Source organism: Pituophis catenifer, unplaced genomic scaffold, assembly GCF_029215685.1.
Source record: "Pituophis catenifer annectens isolate HBS135680 unplaced genomic scaffold, rPitCat1.0.hap2 SCAF_5, whole genome shotgun sequence".
Taxonomy (NCBI): domain Eukaryota; kingdom Metazoa; phylum Chordata; class Lepidosauria; order Squamata; family Colubridae; genus Pituophis; species Pituophis catenifer.
Genome location: NW_027256885.1, coordinates 38,540,800 through 38,555,504, shown reverse-complemented (window position 1 = coordinate 38,555,504; position 14,705 = coordinate 38,540,800).

The window sequence follows — 14,705 nt, the reverse complement described above, 5'->3', positions numbered from 1 at the left end:
AAATTTGGGGTTGGAAATTGAAACTGCAGTAATTAACCCAAACGATTGGGCAGATCATAATCCATTAGAAATCAGATGGAAGTCTCTCCAGAGAAAATACCAACGGAGGTGGAGGTTTAATGCCAAATTACTGGGCGACAAAGACTGTATACAAAAATTCAAAGAAGAAATAAATTTCTTTTTCAAGGAAAATGAAAACAAAGGCACATCCCGTGCAATAGTTTGGGACACAATGAAGGCCTATCTGAGAGGAGTCGTGATTTCATATATTGCACATAAAAATAAAGAAGAAAGGAAGACCCTGGAAGAGTACTTAAATCATATAGGAGAATCAGAAAGAAAACTCCAAGATAATCCAGAAGATGAAGCAGCCAAAGAAAATTGGATGATGTGGAAGCATAAAGTAAACATCATGGAGCAAGAAGAGTTGGCACAAAGAATGAAAAGAACGAAACAATATCTTTTTGAGAATACCAACAAATCGGGGAGGTGGCTGGCCTATAAATTAAAAAAGGAAAATGAAAGGGGAATAATCCATACTTTAGTAGACTCTAAGGGCAAATTATTGATTAACGAGGAAGAAAAACGGGATGGAGTGAGAGAATATTACGAATCTTTATATAAAGAAGAGGAGATATCGGATGACAAAATAGAACAATACTTGATAAAAGCAGAGCTCCCACAAATAACTGATGATGAGAAAGAAATGCTTAACAGAAAGATTACAATTGAAGAATTAAAAATAGCCCTTTCCAAATTGAAAAATAATAAAGCGCCAGGACCTGATGGATTTCCAGGGGAAATATATAAAAAATTAGAAGAAATACTCCAACCGAAATTAGTAGAAATTTTTAATGATGCACTGTTAGACCACAAAATTCCAGAGTCATGGAAAGAGGCGCATGTCACACTTGTGCCGAAAGAAGGTGCCGACTCAAAACAAATTCAAAATTACAGACCAATTTCGCTCCTAAATACGGACTACAAATTATTCATGGGCATAATGGCAGAAAGAATGAAAAAGATTTTAAACAATTGGATATATAAAGACCAGAATGGATTCTTACCGGGGAGACAAATTAGGGATAATATGAGAATTGTACTAGACACGCTAGAGTATTATGAGGAACACCCTGGAAAACAGATGGCTCTGATTTTTGTCGATGCTCAAAAGGCATTTGACAATCTAAATTGGAAATTCATGATTAAACAAATTGAGATGATGAAATTTGGAACAAATTTTGAAATGATGATTAAATCCATTTATAATAACCAAAAGGCGAGTATCCTGGTGAATGGGGATAGGACTAAAACATTTCAAATTAGTAAGGGAGTAAGGCAAGGTTGTCCCCTATCCCCTTTATTGTTCATTATGGCCCTAGAAGTTCTTCTAAGGAAAATTAGATTTAACAATGAAATAAAAGGACTGCAGATCAGGAAGGAGATTTACAAGACACAAGCATTTGCGGATGATGTAGCCCTAATCCTTGAAGACCCTATAGAGTCGGGACCTAAAGTATTGGAGGAATTAAGTAAATATGGAGAGGTGGCAGGCTTCATACTGAACAAAACCAAAACCAAAGTATTGATCAAGAACACAACTGAGAGCCAGAAAAACGAGATAGAAGAAGTACTAGGATTACAGGTTGCCAAAAAAATTAAATACCTAGGAATTTGGATTACATCAAGATGTTCGACCTTGAAAGAAGACAATTATATTCCCCTAATCAGGAAAATAAAACAAGACCTAGATTGCTGGAAAAAAATAAGACTATCACTTTTGGGCAAGATAGCCACAATTAAGATGAACATCCTCCCCAGAATATTATTTCTATTTCAAAATATACCCATAAATTTAGATAAAAAATTCTTTTTAGAACTAGACAAAATTATTAGAGAATTCATATGGGAGGGGAAAAAACCGAGATTTTCCATTAAAATTTTAAAGGGCAAAAGAGACATAGGTGGATTTGGACTCCCGGACTGGGAAACATACTACAGGTCAGCCAAGCTAGTATGGATAAAAGATTGGATCACCCTGGAAAATAAGAGAATTCTTACCTTAGAAGGCCATGACTTGCAAAAAGGCTGGCACGCCCACATCTGGGAAACGGAGAAGAAAAGGAAGACACATTTTCATAGACACAAAATTAGAGATTCCCTGATACAAACATGGACCCAGATTAGGCAAAAATATTACAAAAAAATCCCAAATTGGCTCTCAACGATGGAGGCCCTGACCCACCCAAATAGGTGGGAGAGGGAGAAAATGGGCAGATATAAAGATATTCTAGATGAAAGAGGGTGGCTTAAACCAAATGATATCTTACGAGAGCAAGGAATAACTTTAGATTGGTGGACTTATGCACAAGTAAAATCCAGATATCAGAAAGACAAAGAACAATATGGTTTAGAACTGGGATCAAACGGACTAGATAAAGTCTTGATGGGAACAAACAAAAAGATTCTGGCAAAACTATACAATTATATATTAAACGAGGATAAGTTCGAAGAGGTCACGAAGAATCAAATAATTGCATGGGAGAAGAATATAGGGCGCAATATAAATTTTGGGGAATGGGAGGAGGCATGGAACAGAAATCTTAAATTGACTAGAGCGGTGACATATAAGGAAAACCATTACAAAATGTTTCATAGATGGTACTTAGCCCCGGCCAGACTAGCGAAGATATATCCCAATATACATCCCAATTGCTGGAAATGTGGCCACGGTCAAGGCACCTTCTTTCACATGTGGTGGACATGCCCGGAAGCAAAAGGATACTGGAATAAAATTAGGAGATGGTTATATGAAATAACCGATGAAGATATTGCATTAACACCAGAGATTTTCCTCCTGGGAATAATAAAGAAGCCATATAGAAAGGAAATGATGCATTTAATGATCCATATAATTACAGCCGCTAGATTGGCATACGCACAGTATTGGAAAGAGAAAATTCAACCACCAGAAGAGCTTACAATTAAGAAAATACTCGAGTGCGCAGAGATGTCTAAATTAACCTATGAATTAAATGATGAAAAGTCAGTTTACTATAAGGTGTGGGAAAGGTGGTACAAGTGGTTGCATGATAGAATGAAAGAAAGATCTAAAGGTGTATTAAATAATGGTTAAAAGTGAGTTAAAATGTCACCAAGTATTATCTATGGAAATAGTTAAAACACTGCACATCCGATACAAATTGAAAAGCTATATTATGTATATGTTGTTTTATGTTATTGTTTGAATGTTTGTTTGTTTTTTCTTCTTATTTCTCTTTTGTTTTTATCCTTTGTTTTTTGTTTGTTTGTTTTTTTTTTAAAAGAAAACCTCAATAAAGTTTAACAAAAAAAAAAAAAAAAGTCTTGGCTGGACCCACGCCAGCGTTGCAGAGATAAGCACGCGCAACAGAAGAAAGGGCATGCCCAAGATTAGGCTGAGTCACTGGACCACACCCCACAGGATATAAAAGGGAGTGTGGTGGCCAGTCAAACCTTGTGATGAACAAAGCTGAAAGCTTCCACGCCATTCTGCATTGCCGGACTTTTGCTTTAAGACTTTGCTGGAAGTATCTCTGGACTTTTTTTTTTTTTTTATTGAAAAAGTTTTAAAACAAACACAATTTCCCCACAACCCCCCTCCCCCTCCCCGACTTCCCAGAGCAGAACACAAGGTATTTCTATTGACCTTTAACAATAAACTAAATTGCATAACCAATCATTAAACTAACACCCCTAAAAAAAAAATTCTTAACCCCCCATATATAAAATCCTATTTCTTAAACATAATACTTCTAATATCACTTATATAACGCTTATACAAATAAAAGAAATCATTCATAAGCTATTTGATATTTTTTGGTCTGATACTTATTTTGTATATAATCAATCCATCTTCTCCAGTCCTGTATGTACCTTTCTTGTGTGTGATCCTTCAGATATGCTGAAATTTTAGCCATTTCAGCTAAATTAGTTACTTTCAATATCCAGTCATCAATAGTAGGCAAAAAGTCCTTCTTCCAGTGTTGTGCTACCAACAATCTTGCTGCTGTTATCAAGTTCAAAATCAATTTAGTCTCTGCAACTGTACAGTCCGTAGTTATACCCAGTAAGAACAACTGTGGAGTAAATTTCAGTCTCTTTTTAAGAATATTCTGCATCACCCACCAAATCTTTATCCAAAATGCTTTGATTTTTCTACAAGTCCACCATATATGATAATAAGTTGCATCATCACAGTCACATCTCCAACATTTAGCTTTCACATTAGAATACATACATGGTAATTTTTTAGGATCTAAATGCCATCTATAAAACATTTTATAAAAATTTTCTCTTAAATTTTGTGCTTGTGTAATTTCACATTTCTAATCCAAATCTTTTCCCAAGTCTCCATCATTACTGGCTCTTGAAAATTTTGTGCCCATTTAATCATACAGTCTTTAACCAATTCCGTCTCAGAATCTATTTCCAATAAAACATTATACAACCTTTTAATATGCATTTGTTTTTGATCTCTAATTTGTTTTACCAAATTCTCCTCATTTTGCACAAAGCCAGTTTTTTGATCTTCCTTCCATCTAGCTTGAAGTTGACCGTACTGAAACCATGTATAAATTATACCTTCTTCTCTCAGTATATCTAAAGATTTCAAATACATTACCCCCCTTTCCATAATAAGAAGCTCTTTATAGGTAATCACCTCCTGTTTTTGTTCTATACTTATATTTTCTATTGCATGTCTAGGATTTGCCCATAAAGGTATCTTATAATTTAACTTATATTGATATTTTTTCCAAACCCTTAACAAAGCATTTCTTAATATATGAACCTTAAATACTTTATCCACTTTTTTGTCATATAACAAATAGGCATGCCATCCATATAACAAATCATAACCTTCTAAATTCAAAATTCTCCCCTCAGTTAAATTAAACCAATCACTAATTTGTGATAAAACCGCTGCTTCATAATATAATCTTAAATTAGGCATTTTAAGACCCCCTCTTTCACGTGTATCTTGTATAATTTTCATTTTTATTCTGGGTTTTTTCCCAGCCCAAATAAAAGTATTAACACCTTTCTGCCATTCTCTCAGATTTTCATCTTTCTTAAGCACAGGTATCATTTGGAACAAAAATAAAAATCTAGGTAAAACATTCATTTTAATTGCTGCAATTCTTCCCAATAAAGACAACTGTAATTTTTTCCAATTTTCCATATCCTTCTGTACCTTCTGCCAAAGTACCTCATAATTGTTTTTGTATAATTTTGTATTTGAAGCTGCTATGTATACCCCTAGATATTTAACCTTTTTAACTATTTCAAAATCTGTTAATCTTGCTAGTTTATCTCTTTCAAGTATAGTCATATTTTTAACTATCATCTTTGTCTTATGTGAATTAACTTTAAATCCTGATACTTTCCCGTATTGATCAATTATATCCAATATATATGGAGCCGACTCTATAGGTTGGGATAAAGTAATAACCAAGTCATCTGCAAATGCTCTTAATCTATAATCTTGTTGTCTAATTACAATACCCTTCAATTTTTCTGAATCACGTATCTTGCTCAATAGTACCTCCAAAGTCAAAATAAATAATAGTGGGGACAGAGGACACCCCTGCCTTGTTCCTTTCTCAATTTTAAAAGCCTCTGTTAAACCTCCATTAACTATAATTTGTGCTGTTTGCTGCTGGTATATCGCTCTAATTGATTGTGTAAAATATTCCCCAAAGTGCATTTTCTCTATTATTTTGAACAAAAATTGCCAGTTCAAACGATCAAATGCCTTCTCTGCATCCAAAAATATAAACGCTGCAGGGACTTGATTATTTTTTTCCAAATATTCCAGTAAGTTTACAATTTGTCTAACATTATATCTCATTTGTCTCCCTTTTATAAACCCTGATTGATCATTGTGAATTATTTGTTGCATAACTGGCATTAATGTATTAGCTAATATTTTAGCAAAAATCTTATAATCAGTATTCAGAAGTGAAATTGGCCTGAAATTCTCAGGTTTAATGGAATTTTGGTCCTCCTTTGGAATTAGTGAGACAAAGGCTGTTTTCCAAGAAGGTGGTACTCCTCCTCCTACTTGTATTTTATTAAATAAAATTTTGAGTGGTTCTAACATTTCAGATTGTAAATGTTTATAATAAACAGCTGTTAGTCCATCTGTTCCCGGAGCCTTACCTATTTTTAATTGTTTAATTGCCCCAACAATTTCCTCGGAAGTTATTGGCTGATTCAATCTCTCTCTCTGTTCCAGCATTAATTCAGGAATCTCCATCTTTAAATATCTATCAATATCAACATCTTGAATTGCATCTTTAGCATATAACTTTGTATAGAACTCCAAAAAAGCCTTTTTTATTAAATTCTGTTGATAAATCTCTTTACCTCTAAATTCTATCTTGTCTATAACACGTAATTTCTGTTTTTTCCTCATCGTGTAAACCAACCATCTCCCAGGTTTATTAGCATTACAAAATGTATTATGTCTGGCATATTGTATGCTGGTTGCTACTTGCCCAGCCATTAACATATTAAATTGCTCTCTTAAAATATTAATCATATCTTTTGCCTTTTTATCTCCCGGGTTAATTATAAGCAATTGTTCTTTCTTTTTAATTTCCTCCTCTATCTCTTTCCGTCTGTTTTGTTGTTTTAATCTATATTTATTATTCAAAAAAATTAATGTTCCTCTCATATATGCCTTACACACATCCCATACCATCTCCATCGAAGTTCCTTTATTCATATTGTTAATAAAAAATTCTTTCATTTGTTTTTTAAACTCACACAAGTTATCTTCATATCTAAATAAATTCTCATTTAACCTCCAAGACCTCCTTTCCCCTCTTTCCTGCTCTAGTTCCACCCAAACCGGGCTGTGATCAGTTAAAGTTCTTGGACATATCTTCGTACTCTTCACCCTAGAAAAAAGATCATTTGTAGTTAATATAAAATCAATCCTAGAAAAAGATTGATGCCTATCTGAAAAAAAAGTAAAATCACTCTCCAATACGTTCCTTTCTCTCCAAATGTCTCTGAGCTCCATATCCTCCAAGATATCAAAAAAAGATTTAGGCAATTTAGCACGCATGGAAATCTTGGAAAGACTTTTTTTATCTTTCTGGGTATTTAATACCCCATTCCAATCACCCATTAGAAGTAAAGATCTATAATCCCATTGTAATATTTTGGTATGTAAAAGTTTGTAAAATTTATCTTGTTGTTGATTAGGTGCGTATACTCCAATTACAAGCAGCTTCCCATTCTGTGTTGTTAATTCGATTGCAATATATCTACCTTGAGTGTCAGCCTCAATTAAATTGGCCACTAAGCCTCTTTTAACGTATATAACTAGGCCATTTTTCTTTTCTGGTGCTGATGCCACAAAATGTGTACCTAATTTCGAATTTATCAAGTACTTTTGATCTGAGGATTTAATATGCGTTTCTTGCAAACAAATGACATCGTTCTGAAATTGCTTCAAATAGTGAAATATTTTCTTTCTTTTTTGTGGAGAATTTAAACCGTTAACATTCCAAGATAAAAATTTATTTGCCATCTCTGGGCGCTCCAAGCTTTGAGAGCATCAGCTAAACCTCCTCCGCCATTTTAGACTTCGGCCTAGCTCCTCCCACTGCTTGTGTTTTTTGGGCTTGTTGGGTTGAATCTTGAGGCTGTTGTGCCAGATGTTGTTTGTAAGTAGCTCTTGTCAATCGTTGATCTTTTGGCAGCTGTATCATCGTTAATGACTCAAGGGTTGGTGGTGGACCCCCACTCAATAGTGGATCTTCTTCCAGATTGGCTCCTCCAGCTAGTGCTTGAGCATAAGTTTGTGGTTGCCCTCCATCTTTCTCTTGTTGTGTAATTTCCAATTGCTTTCTAGCACCCCCTGGTGAGGGTGGCCTTCCAGCCTTTAAAACATTGGCATAAAAATCTTTTGCCTTTCCAACTGTGTTTAAATGATGTCTTTGCCCAGCGTATGTCACTATTATCCCAAATGGGACATCCCATCTGTACTGGAGCTGCTGGTTTCTTAGTTCATTCACCAAAAAACCAAACTGCTTTCTGTCTCTTAACATTTTAGGAGGAAGCTCTTTCAGGACCACCAGCTCTTGTCCCTCCACTTTAGTCTTGTTTCTGTAAGAAGCTTGCAAAATGTCATTTCTAACTCTCCTTGTTGTAAAATAAATCACCACATCTCTTGGTAGCTGCTTTTGTTTTGCCAGCCAGGAATTGACCCTGTAAATTTTGTCCATTTGAATTGCCACATCTTCTGGCCTTTCTGAGATCAGCTCTGCTAAAGCATTGGAGCAAACATCTTTTAAATTTTCACCACTCTTTTCTTTCAAACCTCTCAGCCTCAGGGCAAATTCCATTGATCTGTATTGTAACATAACCATTTCGTCATCCACTTTCTCTGTTTGTATCATAACCTCTCCTACTTTAGTTGCAAGCTCCAAGTTAGCATCATCAATTTCCCGTACTCTCTCCTCAATCTTTAACATATGAGTAGCCAGTCCTGAAACTGCATAAACAATGTCATCTCTTATTTCATCATGTTTTTCCTCCACCACACTTGTAAGTTTCTTTAGCTCCTCTGAAAATTCTTTCATCATTTCTGTCTGATTATTCAGGGCACCCATTATAAATTCTTTAAGGTCTTGTGACTGTGTATCAGCCAGAAGTTGTTGTTTTTGAGTCACTACAGGGGAACCTCCTCCCCCTTTAGAAGTTGGTGGCTTTAGTTGTTTAGCAGCCATTTTATTTTAAAAAGAGTTTTTTCCTTTTACAGCCACAGAATCTTATAAACAGTCTTACAAAGTATATTTCAAAGTTTTTCCAAAATAAACAATCCTCTCTTCAAGCTATACTCAATCCCCAGCAGTTTACTCTTCAGGCAGAGGGCTCTTAACAAGCAGTTTCCCTTTAACTTTCACTTTCACTTCCGCCCATAACAAAGGCTTCCTCTCCAGCCTCCAGCTCAAGAGAGCTCCGTTTGCAACAATGTATTCATGGAGTTAAGTTCTGTTTCTTTTAGAAAGCTTGCACTCTTGCTTCCGCTCTGTCTGCCTTGTTAGAAATCATTAAAACTCACTGTTTGCCGGCAGAATTGGACGCAGACGTCTTGCTCTGATTAACAGAGGCACCAGCGATCCGGAGCAATGGGAGGGGTGAACTGGGGAGCTCTCACCCTCCGAGTCCCTGGAATTAATCCAGTGACTTTCGGGGAGCTCTACCCACCCCCTCCGACTCTCCTCTCCTTCTTTGCCCGAAGGAGAGTTTAGCGCTGTCAGGGCGGTTTTTACAGATCGGGTGGCGGGCGCTCTATGGAGACCGTCCTCGTCGTCCGCGGAGCCACCGGAAGTCCCCTCTCTGGACTTGATTTAATTCCGTTATCATAAGGAAAAGGATTTTGCCGGCTGGTTTGGTCTTTAACTCCTGAACGACTGTTGGTGTGTGTGTGTGGGGTTGGGGACAGAACATCTTGTTTGTTACCCCCAAACATTAACCCATCTCTAACCGAGATGGACCCACAACTGCAACAAATAATACAGCAGCTACAAGCTGATAATCAGCTCCTGCAGCAGCAAGTCGGCCAGCTAACTGCGCAGCTGGCTTTGGGAAATGCTCCTGCAGCTGTCCCCCACCTCCTCCTCCTCCCCATCGGAAATGCCCTATCAACGTGCCAGATAAGTTCTCTGGGCAGCAGGAGATGTTCCCGGCCTTCATGGGACAATGCCAACTGTTTATGGCTATGAGGCCGGAGGACTTTCCGGATGACCGGGCTTTGGTGGCATTCGTAATTAACCTCCTCTCTGGCAATGCCGCCCGATGGGCCACACCCCTATTGCTGCAGAATAGCCCCTTGTTGGCAGATTATCAGGGCTTTTGGCAACATCTGAGGGTGATGTACGAGGACCCCCTTAAGACTCAGACAGCAGCCAGGCGCCTCAAGGACCTCCGTCAAGGGAAGCGCCCCCTGCAGGAATATGTGGCTGAATTTCGGCTTCTGGGCCAGGACTCTGACTGGAACGATGCAGCGTTAAGGGACGCTTTCCAGGATGGCCTCTCCGATGACCTGCAGAACGAGCTGGTTCGGGTGGAGGCACCTCAGACCCTCAACGCCCTCGTAATGCAGTGTCTGCACATCGATGCCCGCTTCCAATGGTGCAAGACCTGCCGGCCCATCCAGGAACCCCCGACCCTTTCTGCACCCCCGCATCCCGCACCAACAGCGTCCCGGGTCACCCCACGTTTCGTGGTGACGGCTGAGGAGCCCATGGAGCTCAGAGCAGCCAGACCGCACCTGACGGCCCAGGAGCGTATGCGGAGACGCCAAGGAGGATTGTGCCTCTATTGCGGAGAGGCTGGACATTTTGCCATGTCGTGTCCCAGGAAGCAAAGTGGGGCGCTCAAGCCTGTTCCGGAATCTCGGCGTGACCAGCCGGGAAACGGGGCAGGCCCAGCCTAGGGGAAACCCTAGGCCGGGCGCGTGTCAACGCCCCGCTGGACTTAGCAGATGTGGACTGTGAGTCCCCTCGGCACCTGATTCTGGACACCCGGGTTTTGTTGGCCAACCGGTCGGAGGGGCTTCAAACGCATGCGCTGGTGGACTCGGGGACCACGACGAACTTCATGGACCAGGCCTTTGTGGCCCATTTTAAAGTTCCCTTGGTTCCAGTGGACCCTCCGTTGAGAGTCGAGACTATTGACGGGCGGGAACTTGTAGCGGGGCCCATTAAGTTTGCGACTCAGCCTTTGCGCCTTGCCATTGGGGCCCACGAGGAAGCGATCCAATTTTATGTAACGGCAGACCTGCATTTCCCGCTGGTCTTGGGAATGGCCTGGCTTCAGGCCCACGATCCGCAGGTGGCCTGGTCGAGGAACGCCATCTCCTTCCCGAGCCTGCAGTGCGTCGACCACATCCGCCACACCTGTGCCGGCCAGGATTTCTCCACCCCTGCCATCTCCTTGCCTCCTGAGCTGATGCCCTTCACCGACGTGTTCAGCAAAAAGGAGGTGGACCGCTTACCCCCGCATCGACCCTATGACTGCCCGGTGTCAAGCTTCAATGCTATCTCAAAATAAATGACTTTCCAAACTGCCAATCTTTAAGGAAATTTTCTCTTTATTCGAGTACGGCAACCGGATCATGACTCTGTGCGGTCAGTACTGACCTTTGCCCCCCAATCCCTCCCTTTCCGATCCCCAATTCTCTGCTTCTCATTGGCTAGCTTCCAAGTCACTCTCCTGATTTCTTTTCCTGTCAGTTCACAGGAATGTTCCCCCTCCCCTCTTCATCTCCAAGGAGATCGAAACTTCAAAGGGATTTAGCAGGCAAAAGTTCAAACTTCATCCTCCCTTTTCTATGTCAGTGCTGAGACGCTGATATCCGGCCCCTCTCCCTTTCACTCTCCCGGTGAGGCCTGCATGAGACAAACAACAAGTTTAGTACCTTACCCCGTCCGAGGGTGTGTCCCACCCCCTCCCGGCTTGTCCGGGTGATCTGCATGGAATTTAGCTATAAGGCGGTCAGCTTGGATGTTTGTGCTCTTCACCCAGGAAGCTTCTGACAAAGGGTAACCCTTCCACTTAATTAAGTATTGGAGGCGCCCCCTGTGCCACCTTGAATCAAGAATCCACTGTACTTCATAGTGAGTGTGGCCTCCAATAATCAAGGGCCCTGGGGGATCACGTGGCACCGGCCTTAAAGTTGACCCTACCACAAGCTTCAGGAGGTTACTGTGAAAAACAGGGTGTATCCTCCCTAGTAACCGGGGCAACTGCAATTGTACTGTAACCGGGTTGATTACTTTTACTATTGGAAATGGCCCTATGAATTTTGGCCCCAGCTATCTGGTTGGGAGTCTGAGTCTTAAATACTTGGTGGAGAGGTAGACCTTCTCCCCTACTCGGAACGGCCTTTGGGGGGCTCGGTGCTTATCTGCTTGTTTCTTATAAGACCGTGCCGCCTTGTCTAATGCCTTCTTGACGTTCTCCCAGGTTTCTCTCAGCATTGCCATCCAGCTAACTTTGTCAAGCTAACTGAGGAAGGAGGTTCCCTTGGGTAATCTGGCATGGGGACGAAATCCATGCCGCTCACTATCTTAAATGGGGTTAGTCCTGTGCTATTGTGGACAGCATTGTTATATGTGACCTCCGCAAACGATAAGAGGTCCGCCCAGTTCGATTGTTGGTAGTCAACATAGCACCTCAAGTACTGCTCTATCATGGCATTCAATCTCTCCGCCCCCCCATTGGTGCTCGGGTGAAACGCTGAGCTGAGGCCTTGAGATGATCCTATGGATCAAAGGAATTCCCTCCAGAACTTCGCGGTAAACTGGACACCTCGATCGGAGATTATTCTTCTGGGTACTCCGTGCAGGCGGTAGATGTGTTTTACGAACAGTTTGGCCAATTGGCGGGCTGAGGGTAGTCCGCTGCAGGGTATGAAATGTGCCTGTTTGGAGAATAAGTCTATTACAGTCCAGATCACTGTGTTTCCGCTGCTCCTCGGCACTTCGACTATGAAGTCCATAGCAATCTCCTCCCATGGCCTTGACAGTTCAGCTACTGGCTGTAGCAGCCCCGGGGGCCTTCCTGGTCGGGTTTTCATTGTGGCACAGATGGTACAACATTTTACATAGCTGTCTACGTCTTTTCTCATGTGGGGCCACCAGAACTGTCTCCGTGCTAAATGCAGAGTCTTTAGGAAACCAAAATGTCCCGCTGGTTTGACGTCGTGACTCCTCTTGAGGACCAAGGTGCGTAAGGTCTCTGGGACATAAAGTTTCGTCCCTCTCCATGCTAGGCCATCTCTCTTGGTCAGGAGATGTTGATTGTCTCGGAACCAGGGCTCCGCCAACATTTCTGCCTTGAGCCTTGTCGTTAGGTCACTTGCTGGTTGCCCCTGCTGGTCTCGATGCTGCCATCTGGTGGTTACTTGGCCCACTCCTTGGGCAGAGGGGATGATGGCATTCACTACCTGCTCACGTTCACTGTTATATTGAGGCATTCGGGAGAGGGCATCGGCCAGAAAGTTCTTCCCCCCTGGCATGTGCTTCAGCTCAAAGTTGAAACGATTGAAGTATTGGGCCCACCGGACTTGCCTGGGCGATAACTTCCGTGGGGTCTTGAGGGCCTCCAGGTTTTTATGGTCAGTCCAAACCTCGAACGGTGTCTGGCCTCCTTCTAGCAGGTGTCGCCAGGTTAACAGCGCCCATCTCACTGCGAACGCTTCTTTTTCCCACGCTGCCCATCGTCTCTCTGCGTCGGTGAGTTTGCGGGATGTGTAGGCACAAGGTTGCAGGTCCCCCTGGCTGTTCTTTTCGAGTAGGACTGCTCCTACTGCCACATCACTGGTATCTGCTTGGATGACAAAGGGTTGTTTGGGGTCAGGATGCTTCAAGACCGGTTCTTTTGTAAACATTTGCTTTAGTGTCTCGAATGCCTGTTGGCAGGCCGGGTCCCACTGTAGAGGTTGTCCCGGGCGGGGTTTCATTGTTGGACTCCCTGTCTTTAGGAGGTCCGTCAGAGGTTTGGCAATTCTTGCAAAGAAGGGGATGAATTACCTGTAGAAATTTGCGAACCCCAGGAAGCTTTGTAGTTGTTTGCGGCTGCGAGGGGTTCGCCAGTCTAGGACTGATTGTAGTTTAGCCGGGTCCATCTCTATCCCCTCGTTTGACACCCGGTAACCTAAATAGTCTAGCCTTGATTGGTGGAACTCGCATTTTGACAGTTTGACATAGAGGTTCGCTTTCAGCAGTTTTTCCAGCACTTTGCGGACGAGGGGTATGTGTTCGTCTATGGTCTCCGTGTAAATGAGAATGTCAACTAGGTAGACGAGGACCCCTTTGTATAGGTGGTCATGTAGAACTTCATTTATCAATTGCATGAACACCGCCGGGGCTCCCTGTAGCCCAAAAGGCATCACCTTGAATTGGAAACTTCCCAGGGGGCAGTTGAACGCTGTCTTCCACTCGTCTCCTTCCCTGATGCGTATTCGGTAGTAGGCTTCACGGAGGTCTAGTTTGGTGAAAATCTTCCCCTTGGCCAGGTGGGCTAGCATGTCTTTCATGAGGGGGAGGGGATATAAATTGTGTACGCAGACTGCATTGATCCCCGAAAGTCAACTACCAGATGCACAGAGCCGTCTTTCTTCTCTTTGAAGAGGACCGGTGCCGCGACCCGTGGTTTGACTGGCTCAATGAAACCTTTTCGTAGGTTCTTGTCTATGTAGTTTCGCATTTCTTGCATTTTACGGGGCGTCATGGCATACAATTTAGGTTTAGGTAGTTTTGCCCCAGGGATGATTTCGATGGCGCAGTCGGCATCGTGGTGGGGAGGTAGGACGTCACACTCGGCCTCGCTAAATACCTCTGCTAGGTCTTGGTAGTCTTTTGGGATCTGTTCTGCTTCATGGGAGCTGTTGGATGTGGCCCCCAGCTGCTTTGCAGTGCCCTTCGGGAGGGGCCCTTGTGTCGGTGCCATCTTCTTTTGTTCAGGCGGGAGAAGTTGGGCCTCGAGTGTGGGGGGTGTCTGGCCTGGTTGGAGTGGCAGAGGTTGGGGCCCTTTTGCTATCCTCAGTCTGCCGGTCCCCTCTTGCCACCAGATGATTGGACCCCACTTGTCTAGCCAGGAAAGTCCCAGTATGACCGGATTGGCCATCTTGGGGGCTATTA